The 14,404-nt window shown below is 41.4% G+C and overlaps 1 protein-coding gene and 1 non-coding gene across 2 annotated transcripts in view; both read right to left on the bottom strand.

Annotated features, from left to right (window-relative positions):
- Nucleotides 1-14,404, bottom strand: part of LOC145397001 (putative glutamate receptor) — a 272,738-nt gene that overhangs the window by 47,101 nt on the left and 211,233 nt on the right. The gene's annotated exons all lie outside the window — the stretch shown is intronic.
- Nucleotides 3,972-4,090, bottom strand: LOC145397327 (5S ribosomal RNA). The gene has a single exon (XR_013896907.1). It is a non-coding gene; the product is annotated as a 5S ribosomal RNA (ribosomal RNA).

Raw genomic sequence — 14,404 nt, 5'->3', positions numbered from 1 at the left:
TCACCCCCCAGTACTTAGAGTTGGTCAAACGTTTACACAGTTGGTTAAAAAAAAAAGATTAGCTCAGAGTTGGTCAAAGGTTCACACAGTTGGTTAAAAAAAGACAGGCTGCATTTCCAACAAATAGAGTAAAGTATATTGTGAAGTCCAATGAATATTTACAGTTAAAACATCAGGGTGCATTTATAGTACTATATATATATATATATATATATATATATATATATATATATATATAGAGAGAGAGAGAGAGAGAGAGAGAGAGAGAGAGAATATATATATATATATATATATATATATATATATATATATATATATATTACAGGGTGGTGCAACAGTAGGTTGTCATTTACCATTTATTCCAACACAAAAGACACACTTTTAGTCTCGTATGTGTTCAAAGTGTCCGCCCTCACCTTTGACACATTCCTAGAGTCTGTCAGTCACACTTCGACGCATAAGAGTTTTACATAACAGACTTTTACAAATATAATAAAACATAATAATGTCAACCTACATTTGCACCACCCTGTATATACTGTATATATATATATATATATAATCCTAGGGTTATTTATTATTCTTATAATAGTAAAAGTGCTATATCTAACTTGTGCTATATCTAATTTGTTGGTCAAATATGTTCGAGCTGGTCAAATAATGGGCAAGTTGGTCAAACATGCAGTGAGTCTGTCACAACTAAGGTCGCCCCCCCCCCCCCAGTCGCAAACTCCTCCGGCCATCCCTTCTCTTGACATGTCCTTCCAACAAGGATCAAGCTTCACTTCCATACGTTAGGGTTTTGTGTCACAATATTGTCATGCACCAACTTTTTAAATTCAATGCTCATTTCCCTGTTCCTAATCACTGCTTAAAAAAAACAAAAAAAAAACAACAACCTTTCATCCTCGCTGTACCCATTCAAACACTTCACCCTTTAAACTTCCATCCTTGTTCATCACGCTACCCAAGTACTTAAATGCACTCACATTTTCCATTACCTCCTCATCCAGCCTCATTGTACATTCAGTGGCTTCATTTCTCTCAAAGACCATAACTTTACTCTTCTCTACATTCACCGTTAGATTCCCTTTCTTATACACCCTCCCAAACTCATTCACCAAGCCTTGCAGTTCCCTGTCGTTTTCACTTAACCCTCTCATGCACCATAAGTTTCCAATAAGTTACCATTCCACACACAGAACCAAAATCTCGCTCAGGCCGGCGATACTCGCGTGGCAAGGAAAAAAGTTTTATGGCCCATTTTACCCTCGGAAAGTGCTTATATTGTTATAAATCGCTTCCCATCATCTTCGTTGGTTTTTATGCTATCAGATAAGAAAAAAAAACATAAAACAGATGATTAAATGTACATAAATGAAGCCTGAATAAACCTTATTTACATGAAAACCAGCTTCTGATAACTTCCCAACATCACCATTAATTTTTTTTCTGGTGATGAGCAACTGCAAAGGACATGCCTATATGCAGAATTTCACTATCTTTCATTTGTGAAAATTTGAAGTTGATACGTCCAATAGTTTTCGAGTAAATCGAAAAAAAACTACGAAAATCACCTAAAAACGTCTGATTTGTTTATTTCGTATGTTGTTAGTGACACTGTAACAAACATAAATGTAAATTCTATCCAGTTTTGTAGCCCAAAGGTTAGGGAAGCCCACGATATAACTCACAGTGTTATAAGCCGTTGGGTCTGGTTAGTACTTGGATGGGTGACCGCCTGGGAACACCAGATGCTGTTGGCATCCCTACGTGTCAAGTGGGGTTGGTGGAGGATTAGTGCCCCTCTCTGTAAAACAATTAACTCTAAGCCCTTGGCCACCCCTTTTGGGATACATGGCGTCTGGCAATGGATGGATGGATGGTTATAAGCCTTCTTGTTACGGAGAAAATGAATTTTGAAAAGTTGCGATGGGTTGCGCATGGTTTGCGCACTGTGACAGCTCGTACGCTCAGGCCCGTAGGCTGATTATGTTCGTCCTTCGTAACTTTTCCCCATTTTTTTTTTTTCACACACAGGTTACTTTGCTTTTCAAAAGTATTCAAAGGAAATCATCAGCTTGATCAAGTCTTTTTCAGATTTTTGATGTGACCTATACTTTACGAGTATAATGACTGAGAGAATAGCAATGAAATCCACCACATTTTCCATATGAGAAATATATAGAAACACACAATTCATACCTTACAATACAGTAGTATAAAAACTAGACAAATAAACTGGTTACCCACGTCCTCTAGCAGTGTTGTACTGTTTCTTGAGAGGAGATGGAGTTGCAGAGAGGAGGACAGGTACGATCACAGCTTGAGTGTGAGTGTGAGTATTTGTGATGTATGAGTGTCTGTGTGTGTGAGTGTGAATGTCTATCTGTCTTTCTGTCTGTGTGTCTGTGCATGTGTGTGCGTGTGTGTGTGTGTGTGTGTGTGTGTGTGTGTGTGTGTTTGCGATGTGATTTACTGCTGTATGCTTTCATCAGTATGATACCGATGAAAGCACACTCCTGCGCAGAGCGGCACATTGCAAACAGGACATATATAGCTGGTGTCCCTCCTCTTCTTGTTGAAGTAGCAAAACACACACCACAGCCTTTTCCTGTCGGGGATTCTCTCCAGGGTGTGGTGCACGGTGGAGTCCAAGCCTGCTCTATTGTAGATATATCAACGGCGCTTGGATGGCAATGCTCCTCCATCTCCTCACCTCCGTACTTCTGCTGGAGGTGCAATGGCAGCAGCTGGCCAATTAACTCCTGATGGGCCACTTACTGCGGGGGTGGAGTGGTCGTGGCAGTAACTGGCGGAGTTACTCCTGATGGGCCAGCTACTGCCGGAGGTGGAGCGATTGTTGCAGGAGGTGGAGCGGAGGCTGCAGTTGATGTTGTGGTTGCTGCAGGTATACTGTAGGTGGTCGTTGGTGCAAGGGAAGGTTTGGGGCATGGTGAAGGGCATGACCCGATGCCGGCCACTCCTCCTCCCGGAATGTCAGGAGTTTGTAACATATGTGCCCCTGGAATTCCAGGAGAGTCATAGGTCTCTGGGTGTTCGTCTTGTAGAGGGTTTAGGCATTGAATAGGGCCATGTGATTGAAATAAAAGGTCATTTTCTTTATCCACTTGACCATCCTCCTTTGGGCAGGGTAGTATTGGATCATTTGATCGAAATCATCCAGCCTGCCCACGTGCCTATGATAGTCCTCCCATGACGGGCTTGTTCACTGTTTTCTGAATGTGGTGGAATCTCCCGTCTGGACCCTTGACCTTCCCATGCACCTGCTTAGTGACAGTGGTGTCACTGTGGAAGGTAGACACCATACTGCGATATGTTTTTCCTTCCACAACAACACCATTACATTGCCCTTGTGTCTAATTTCCACTCCATCATCAGGAGGGCATTTAGCACTGCTGATGTCCTGCAGCAACCATGGTGCTCCCCTTGCCAGTAATATTGTGCCACACACATACACGCCCTCTGCAAAGAGGTCTTCGCTCAGTGATAGAGTTGTAATAATTGTCCATATACAGCTTCTATCCTTTGCCCTTCAAAGATTCAGTGAGGCCCCACACTGTGTTCTCTAGAGACTTCTTCTCCCTCGTGTATATTTCAAAATTCCAAATGTAACCACTCCTTGCCTCAGCCAAGATGTATAGTTTTATGGCATACTTTTGGGGCTTCATAGGGTTATATACATGGAAGGAAAGCCCCCCCTTCCAACCCAGGGATCCCACATCCAGGGTAATGTTCACCCTGGATGTAAACCTCCTTGAATCTCTGAAGGAGATACTCCATCACAGTGCGAATCCTCATCAGCCTGTCCTGATTGCCCTCGGGTATGGCGAGACTATTGCCAGACGCCAGACGCCATGTATCCCAAACGGGGTGGTCAAGGGCTTAGAGTTAATTGTTTTACAGGGAGGGGCACTAATCCTCCACCAACCCCACTTGACACGTAGGGATGCCAACAGCATCTGGTGTTCCCAGGCGGTCACCCATCCAAGTACTAACCAGACCCAACGTTGCTTAACTTCGCTGATCGGACGGGAAGCGGTGTACTCGACGTGGCATGGCCGTTGGCCATGAAAGTGCTTCAGGATGGCCCTGAAGCATTTTCCACTCAGCTCTCTGAAATATGGGGTAATCGGGAACCTCTGATGAACGCCAATAATGTCTTATGGTTGGCTGTTCACAAATCCCCATAAGAAAGTACAATTCGAGGAACCGAGCCACTTCCTCTTCATTGCAGAGGTACCAAACATCTAGTGCAGTCCCCAGAAACCTGGCATATTTGTTTGCCTCGACCGCCAGGTAGGTGAGTAACTCCCTTGTAAAAAAAAGTTGGAAGTATTGGAGTGGTGTGGTTGGTGTTGTCACTCTCAAACCTGGGATTTCAGTGAAGGGGCCAGCACTGGGTGTAAATGACCCAGAACTCCAAGCTTCCTCCTGATGGTCATCACCTGGGGAAATGCTTGGCTTTGTAAGTGCGTGGTGCACACGACCCCGAGACAAACGACTACCTCTCAGCCGCCCACCACTACCTAGCCTAGGCCCATGCCACCCTCATCTTGGTGGTGGGGAGGGAGATGGTGATCATTGTGTTGATGATAGCTGGGTGGATGAAGGTTCAGGTGATCCTGGTGATGGAGATGGCTGTGGTGATGGTTATGATGAAGATGGTTGTGACGAAGATGGTTTTGATGGTGATGGTTGTGGTGAAGATGGTTGTGGTGGTGGAGGTGCTGCTGCTGATGATGCTTGCTTATATTCAGGGGGAATGAAGTCTGAAGGGGACAGTGACTTTCCAGATTTAGCTGGGGAAGATGATATGGAAATATCTTGGATGGGTGGTGAGATGCGGGCAGGTTGAAGTGTGGTGAGAGTGTAGGGTGACTGTGGGGGGAAAGAGATCAGTGTTTGCGGTGGAGGGGTGGATGATAAGTGGCGATACTGTGGCTCAGTCTCCACGGTCGGGATGCTTTCAGTGGTGGCAGGCCTGACACCAGTGGTGGCAAGACTGATGGCTGTGAAGGCAGTGGGGTCGGGGGGGATAGGAATGATGGCAGGGATGGTGGTGGTCTCTGGGAAGGTGATAGATGTCATCTGAGTGATGGCAGTAGGAGTGGTAGTAGTACCAGTTGTGGCAGTGGTGAAAGGAACGGCGGTGGCAGTGGTGAAAGGAATTGTGGTAGTGATGGTGCTACTACCACTCTCTACAGTGGTTATCACAGTAGCCTTGACCGTGAGTTTGCCCTTATCACCCGTAGGGTCAGATATCACCCTCGCTTTCACCCTCACTTTCCTGCTCCTCACTTTCTTCTCAGCATGTTCACTTTTCTTTTCACTTTCACTCTCACTGGCTTCTTCACTCTCACTTCCACTGAATAAGTATTTCATATATTTTTCATATATTCTACCTCTGAACAGGCCCTTGCGAGATATTTTTCTGGTTTGGACAGCAAGGGAACAGTAAAGTTGGTTTGAAATTTTCAAATCTGGCTTTCTCTGAAAATATATGAGAAACACTTATAAACATTCTTCACAACCACACTGCACTATATACAACACAATATCACTATACACATGTAAGGTATGGGCAGTGCAGTAGTAGCCAAAGATGGGTTTAAATGCCTGGCCACACGCTTACACACTCTCCCAGCCTGCCTGACGGGACAATACTGAGTTAAATATGGGCTGCTTAGCCTTCCGATAAGTTCCCAGCTGTTGCCATACATTTACCCTAGACCTGGCAACCCTTAGCTTTGACTCAACCAAATTTGATGCAAATTCATCCACAAGAATAGTTTCTACGACCATTTATAGAGAAGTTGTGTCATGTTGCGTCACTGGTTACTCTTTGTATTACAAGGATTATGACTTGCACTGCATCATCTTGCACGAGAGGGTTAACAATACAGTATTATCTGCAAACAATAGTACAGGGAGTGTCCAAAGACTCCCCTCTCTCATTAGGGTCAGTCGAACATCCACTACCCTGCTTTGTACCTTATGTATATTTTCACTTTTACTTTCCATAGAATGATACTGGATTTTCGATTATATTCTAGATAAAGATGTGCACAACTTCATCCTGTGCATACAGAGAAGTAGCAGTAATAGCAGTCAAAGTTAGAGGATGGGAGCTTCTCCGACCATGGCCTTTTCACCTTAACCTGTCCTATCACTCCAGTAAGGTCTGTGGACCCTCCCAAGAAGCGGCTGTTTTGACACTTTGGAGCTACTGATTGGAAGGCCCTCAGGCAATGCTTCTTCCATTTTCCCTGGAATGATTATTGCTTCCATGCCCGAGGGCCATCTGAGCGTTCCTCACCTACTTCGGAGATTATTCTCTCAGGCATGGCAGCATACACTCCTCTCTCTTATCCTGTGACTAATGAAAAAAAAATGGTTTAATTACGCATGTTCAAATGTTATCCACAACAAGAAGAGTGCCTTCAAAAGGTACCAGAACCAACCTACCCGTAAATCTCATCTCTTTTATATTTCTCCCTGGAATCGTGCTAAGTCTGTCTTTCACTCTGCAAAAAATAATTTCATCTGTACTTAATGCTCTCAACTCTCTGACTTAAATTCTTCCTGCTCCATCTGGCACCTTGCCAAAAATCTTTCTAACAATTTTGCTTCATTATCGTTCCCTCGTCTTTTCTGATTCGATGGCTTTGTAGCTGTTTTTTCTCTTAATAATGCAGAACTATTCGCTCAGACATATTCTTCTAATTCCACCTTAGATGATTCTGCTCATGCTTCTCCATCACTGGCCTCAGTACTAACAAGGCATATGGGTCTGATGGGGTTCTTCCTGTTGTTTTCATGAGCTGTGTTTCTGTGCTTACACCCTGCCTAGGTAAATTCTTTCACCTTTGTCTGTCAATTTGTACCTTCCCTTCCTGCTGGTAGTTTGCTCTTATTCAGCCTGTCTCAAAGAATGGTGACCATTCCCAGCCCTCACACTATCGCACAGTTGCTTTAACATCGTGTATGACTAAAATTTTAAAATCTGTTCTTAAAAAAAAAAGAAAATGAAGCACCTTTCCTTTCACAACCTTCTTTCCAATCGTCAGTATGAGTTCCGCCAGAAATGCTCCACTGGCAATCTTCTCACCTCGCTTTCGAACTCCTGGTTTTCCTCCTTTCGAAACTTTTATGAAGGCTTTGCCATTGCACTTTACATCTCAAAGGCTGTCGATCGAGTGTAGCATAAAATCTTTAATTTCTAAATTGCCCTCTTACGGGTTCTACCCAACTACCTGTGGCCTCACCTCTAGCTTCCCCTCTGATTGTTCCACAGCTGCTGTTGTAGATGATCACAGTCCTTTTTTCTAGGGCCATCAATGGTGGTATTCCTCAAGGCTCTGTCCTATCACCAACTCTCTTCCTTCTGTTCATCAATGACCTTCTTAGCTGTACATCTAACTTTCTTCGCTAATACTATGATGACTCCACTCTTCACCTTTCCATGTGCTTCCTGCAGCATCCACCTCAGCAGTTAAACAAACAAGGCTCTTACTTGGCTTAATTCTCTGATTGGGGTAAAGGTAATCTTGCTGTTTTTAATAAGTGAAAAACACAGTTCTTACATCTTACAACCAGTTAAGTTCTACCCCAGAAATATCTTATAATTTTTAACCATTCCCAACTCAATCCTACGTCATCATTCAGTGTATTTGGGATTTCATTCTCTCGGGATTTATTTTAGAAAGATCACATTACCTTTCTTATAAAAATCTGCTTTTAAGAGATTACGTGTGCTAAGCCGATTGTGTGCCTTCTTTACCCCAGCAGAGTTGTTGACTCTATATATGGGTTTTATTCACCGTTATGTAGGGAACAACTCTCAAGTCTGGTGAGGCTTCCCACATACAGCTCTTCTCAACAAGGAGTCTTTTTTTTTTTTTTTTTTTTTTGTCTCATCAGCTCTCCTACTCTTTACTTTCTCCCATCAACCTCTATCTCTTCACTACACTGTTGCACATTTATCCCTTTCCTAACGGTACTTCAATGGTCACTGCTCCTCTGAACTGTCTGCTTGCAACCCTCCACCACTGCAGTGGCTGGTTGCATCTATCTAGCAGCAAAACTCTCATCCCCTTTCTGTCCAATTCTTTAATGCAAGAGATAACCATTACTACCAGTCCTTCATGTATGCAACAGGTCAACTCTAGAAGTGTCATCCTCTGTCTGTACTTCCCCTTCTCCAGTCTTGTAGGTGCAGTGTGTAAGGGCATCTCGAAATGAACGGATCTTGAATTAGTCTTTTTTTGTTTTGCTTTTTATAAGGGAACAATTTACGAGCTTCTAGGATTTGGTTCGTTCTTCCTTGCCTATAAAAAAAAAATGTACCAATAAATTAAAGCAATATCTGCCCTCCTTCCCCTACTTTGTATCCTTTATTAGTTTTGGAAGGGGATGATCTCCTAAAAATGCTGGTGGATATTTTTGTATTGTGGAAGACATTATAAATGAACAAAACGAACAGATCTAAAATCGATGTCCTCACTTTTCCCAATTTCTGATCGTGTTAATTTTTGGGAGGGGGCTGACCCCCCAAAGACTCGTAGGGAGGGGCAAGCTCTCCAGATACCTCCTGGTGGATGAGAGTCTGTTGTACAATATGTACTAAGGTATCAAAGTCATATTTGTCATCTTTTCACTCTTTCTGAGAAAAAAAAAAAAGTAATTTGTTGAGGGGGCTGACATCCCTAAAAATCGTGGTCGATAAACTGCATATAGTGGAAGCTTTCTGGAGCAATAGATGAAATCACTTAGGAAATTTCATTCAGATCCATGAAATTGTCTAGGAGGAGGGAAAACACAGACACAAAGAACGATACAGACAATGACAGGCTGAATCTCGTGTATTGGTATGGGGTACATTGCGAAAATTATACAATCCTGCTACTGTATCATTTTAAGATACCATTATTTTCTATGGCAGATGTGCTTTCTATATATAATTCTGTAATTTTCCTCCTCGCTTCAAAGATACACTTGTCTGTTTAATATGATACTGTAAATGCACAGCTTAGCATCTGAATAATTTACAGGTAAAGAATACAATGTTGTTAGGGATTTATATACATGTCTTTACATTAACTGAATTAATAATGATGAATTTAGTACCACCACCACCATTACAACTTCTTCCAGGCATGGGCCATTACTGATAGGAAAAAAAAAATAAATCCAAATCCTCTGTGTGCAATGGCAGAAAGTCATAGTAGTATTATGAATGAACGAAATAAGGTGGTCGTGTCTACTGGAGATTTCAGTGGGACCTTAACAAGTAATCTGAAAATGAAACGGTGGACCAATTTGCAAGAGTTTATTTCGTTTTATTAAGAAAATTTCAAATCTCCCCAATGGGGTCAAGGTCATTGTAAGAAACAGTAGGTGGAAACTATAGCCGTGGCGCACGACTCTGAGGTTGGCATTATCGTGTCCTGGCAACCTACCCGTCAACGGTGCTTCCGATTTCGTGCATAATATGATACACCTGTGGTTTGTTTATTATATGTTCATGTATGATGATAATACTCGTGTATAATGCATTCGTGTATAATAATATGATTCGTGTGTAATATGAAACGAAATCGGACGCGCTATTGACAGGTAAGTTGCCAGGGTACGATTATGAAAATCTCAGAGTCGTGCGCCGCGACTATAGTGACTGTCCACAGGACAGTTACTGAGTTCTAGTTTCATTTTAATATTAGTTTCCACCTACTACATGAGCGGAGACTATTGTTTTTCCTGGTATAATGATTATTATTCCGGCCTCAGAGTTTTGCAGCGATTCCAGGAGAACTGGAGACTGCACACGGAATCTGAATGACCCAGTTTATGTGTCTTGGCATAGGTCACTGCTGATAGAAATATAATTCCAAATCTCCCAAGTGGGGTCTGGGTCATTGTAAAAAAACAGTAGCTGGAGAGTAGCTGGAGACTAGTGACTGTCCACAGGACAATTACAGAGTTATTACCTATTACATGTGTGGAGACCATTGTTTTTGCTGGTATTATTAATATTCTGGGCTCAGAGTCTTGTGACGATTCCATGAGAACCGGACGCTGCAGTAGGAATCTGATAAGTGGGCCAAGGTTACATGTCTTGGCATGGGCCATTGCTGATATAAAAAAAATCCAAATCCTTGACGTGCATTGGCAGAAATAGTCATATCAGTATTATGAGTGAATGAGATAAGGTGGTCGTGTCTACGAGAGATTTCAATGGGACCTGAGCTAAAAATCTGACCCATTCCTAAGAGTTTATTTAGTTTTATTTAAAAAAAAAACTCAAATCTCCCAAGTGGCGTCAAGGTCATTGTAAGAACCTGTAAGTGGAGCCAAGTGACAGTCCACAAGACAGTTACAATGTTCAAATAATAATAATAATAATAATAATAATAATAATAATAATATAATAATAATAATAAATTATTATTATCATTATTATTATTATTATTATTAAAACGCCCCACATCGTTGTTGGAATTTGTTTTTGTTTTTGTCAATATCCTTATTAGCTGTTCCTCTTAAAAAGAAAATGGCCATTACTCGGAGCAGAGGCGTAACTCATCTGGGGGTCAGAGGGACACGTCCTCCACAAGTTTTGAACTTTGGGGGACATTATATATATATATATATATATATATATATATATATATATATATATATATATATATATATATATATATATATATATATATATATATATACATTATATATATATATATATATATATATATATATATATATATATATATATAGATTGTTACATAGCCTATGATTTCATCATCCTTTGTGTAATTTTAACGCACAGTTGCTGCATGTTTGATCACGAGCGTGTTCTGCCTCAGTCCCCCCCTTCTACCGTTATAGTAGAGTAAGTCGTTCTTTATGTTATTCAGTGCGGGATTGTCAACTGTTTGTCTCCATCGCTTCATTTGCGCGTCCTTATTACAAGATGTATGAAGCTCTGCTGGCCCCTATATAATGAGCTCAGTCTCTGCATCATTGCCACTTAGATCTGCTCCTCATTTTGTTCACATCTCTGTCCTCCCCTGTACAGATATTATTATTGTGAGTGCTCAAGAAATCTCCAAACATCTAGCAGCTGTGTGTAATTTGAGTATAACCGTTGTTGCATTTTGTTCTTGTACTGTATAGCATAAGTTTAATTTGTAGGCCTAGTGAAGTTTGTAATTTATGTAGGGTTCTTTGTCAGTCATTTTTGATAATAGTTTGTATCTGTAATAATTTATCTAGCATTCACTGAGTATTATCTGGTATCTCATTTTATCAGGGCTGACTTAGATAAATTTACTCTTGCTAATTTCGTGTTAATAGAGGCTATTGCAGTTAACCATATATTTAACCTGTTTATTTGCCATTACATTATCCTTATGAGTCCTGAATGTTTTGTTGTTAGTTTAAGCATTAAACTTTAACTTGTAATTTTACCTAACTCTTTTGTTTTGAACCTGGAACTTTACGGGACAGTAGTGATTTTTAGCATTCTCACTTAAAGTGTACGTTATCTTTCTCTGTTCCGTAACATAAATTTGGCGACCTCTCATCAGGATATTCAGGATATTATCATAAGGATATTCTTTGATATTTGTGACTGTGATATATTCATGATGGCTACTATTTCTACACTTGATGAAGCCAAAGATTTTTTGTCAAATGTACAAACAGTGTGTGATATAGAAAACAGAACAAAGAATGAACTTAAGCTTGTTGCTCAACAATTGGGAATTGCAGTTCACTCTCATCATTCTAAAGATCAAATTGTTGGCATGATTAATAAGAGCTTGTTTAATGTAACTCCTCCAAATGAGCAAACGCAGATTGAATTAGCTAAGTTACAGCTAGCCCTGCAGGAGGCTCGTGCTAAGGAGGCAGAGTCTCGTGTTAAGGAGGCTGAATTTCAAGTACGTGCTAAGGAGGCTGAGTCTCAGGCTAAGGAGGCGGAATCTCAGGTTCGGATTCAGGAGGCACAGATACAGGCTCAGGCACAAGTTGAACTTGCCAGGATTCAGGCAGACCATGAGTATCGCATGAAACAAGGTGGAACTGGATCATCTAGCTCTGATGATTTTGATGTGGCTATAAATGTTAAACTTGTCCCTCCTTTTAATGAATCTGATTTAACAAAGTATTTTCAGTTGTTTGAGAGGGTAGCTACAGGTTTTAATTGGCCTAAGGAGTATTGGACAGTACTCCTTCAAACTGTTCTCACCGGTAAAGCTCAAGTAACTGATGTATCTTTGCCTCAGGATCAGTCTGATAATTATGATGTAGTTAAGAGCTTGATTCTTAAGGCCTATGGGCTTGTTCCTGAAGCCTATAGAGTAAAATTTAGGACAACTTACAAGCAAGATAAGCAATCCCATGTTGAGTATGCAAAAATCAAAGAAGATCTGTTAGAGCAGTGGTTAAATTCTAAGAATGTGGATTCTGATTTTGGTAAATTTAAGCAGATGATTTTGCTGGAGGACTCAAGAGGTGTATTTATAAAGATGTAAGCCTATATCTTGATGAGAAAAGAATAGATAATTTGTCTGATGCTGCAGTTTTAGCTGATGAATATGTTCTCACTCACAAGAGATATTCTAAAGAAAAAGGGAAAGCTGAGAGTAAGTACGTTGCCTCTACTCAGAGTACAGGTAACAGGAAAGAGAATAAGGATGATGTTTCTCAGGAAGTAAATACCAGCTTCACCTCTAGATTTCAGAAAAGTAAATGTACTTATTGTAGTAAGCTTGGTCATACTACGGAGAGATGTTTCAGGAGACAGCGTGATGTGAACAAAAAGGAGTCTTTAAATATTCAGTCAATTGGTCTAGTGTCCACTCTTGAGAGTTCCCAGAATTCTTTAACTGAGTTAACTGAACCTGCTTTGAGGGGTAACTTAAATTCTCATGATGGAGCTCCTCTTTTGAGCAGTAACGTGGGTGACACTCTCAAGAGTTCATGTGCTAATTTCCTGTCTGATGGTTTTGTCAGTCCTCTGGACAGTAATGACAGGAAATCAGTTAAAGTATATCGTGATACAGGTGCTTGCCAATCCCTTATGCTGACCAGTGTTCTAGGCTCTAATGTTAATTCCTCTGATGAAACTGTAATCTTACAAGGTGTAGGGAATAATTACTTCTCTGTCCATCGGTGCAGAGTGAATTTAGAGTCTGGTTTTGTTAATGGTTCCGTTATGGTTGGGTTGGTTGAGACACTCCCAATGTCAGGTGTAACTTTCTTACTTGGAAATGATATTGGTGGAAGTCAAGTGTGTCCAGCTCCTCAGTTGTCTAGTGAGCCAGTGGCTGCGGCCCAGGATTGTGATGTCCCTGATGTGTTCCCTGCATGTGCTGTCACTAGGGCTAAGTCTAAAGTTACTGGTGATTTAAAGGATAATGATGATGATGATGTTATCCTAGCTGACACTTTTCTTGCTAATTTGGACCATTCACCAGATGAGGCAGTACCCCGTAGTGTTGATAATTTGTCTCGTCAAGAGTTGGTTGAGTTGCAGGTTGCTGACCCTGAGTTGAAAGGTCTAGCTAACTCAGCTTACAGTGAAGAAGAGTCAGCCGGTGCTTCTACTTGTTATTATGTAAAGTCAGGAGTACTTATGAGGAAGTGGAGACCCTCAACAGCATCAGCCGACTGTGAATGGGAGGTTGTACATCAAGTTGTCATCCCTCGTGTTTGTAGGCAGGATATCATTAGAGTGGCTCATGATTCCAGTTTGGCAGGACACCTTGGAGTGAGGAAGACTGTGGCACGCATTTTGAAACACTTCTACTGGCCAGGTATCTTCAGGGATGTTTCCTGGTATTGTAAGTCTTGTCACACCTGTCAAGTTGTGGGGAAGTGTAATCAGACCGAAAAGGTTGCACCTCTAGTTCCCATTCCTCCTTTTGAGGCGCCTTTCACCCGTGTGTTGGTGGATATTGTGGGCCCTCTTCCTAAGACTTCTTCAGGATTTTCTTATGTGTTGACCATGATTGATATGGCTACTCGTTATCCTGAAGCCATTCCACTTAGAAACATCTCAGCAAAGAACGTGGTTAAGGAAATGCTAGGGTTCTTCACAAAGTTTGGTCTGCCCAAGGAGGTACAGTCAGACCGGGGAAGTAATTTCATGTCAAATGTTTTCAAGCAGTCTCTGAAAGAGTTGGGCATCACCCAGATCACGTCTTCAGCTTACCATCCCCAGACCCAAGGAGCGTTGGAGAGATATCATCAAACACTCAAATCGATGCTCAAGAAATACTGTTTGGAACATCAGAAAGACTGGGACAAAGGTCTTCCATTTGTTGTATTTGCCGCAAGAGAATCTCCAAATGAATCACTGGGCTTCTCACCTTTTGAA

This window comes from Coenobita brevimanus, chromosome 40 (genome assembly GCF_032717465.1).
Source record: "Coenobita brevimanus isolate Jiangsu-jjx chromosome 40, ASM3271746v2, whole genome shotgun sequence".
Lineage (NCBI taxonomy): Eukaryota > Metazoa > Arthropoda > Malacostraca > Decapoda > Coenobitidae > Coenobita > Coenobita brevimanus.
Note: the sequence above shows the minus strand (reverse complement) of the source record. Positions and strands in the feature narration are given on the sequence as shown.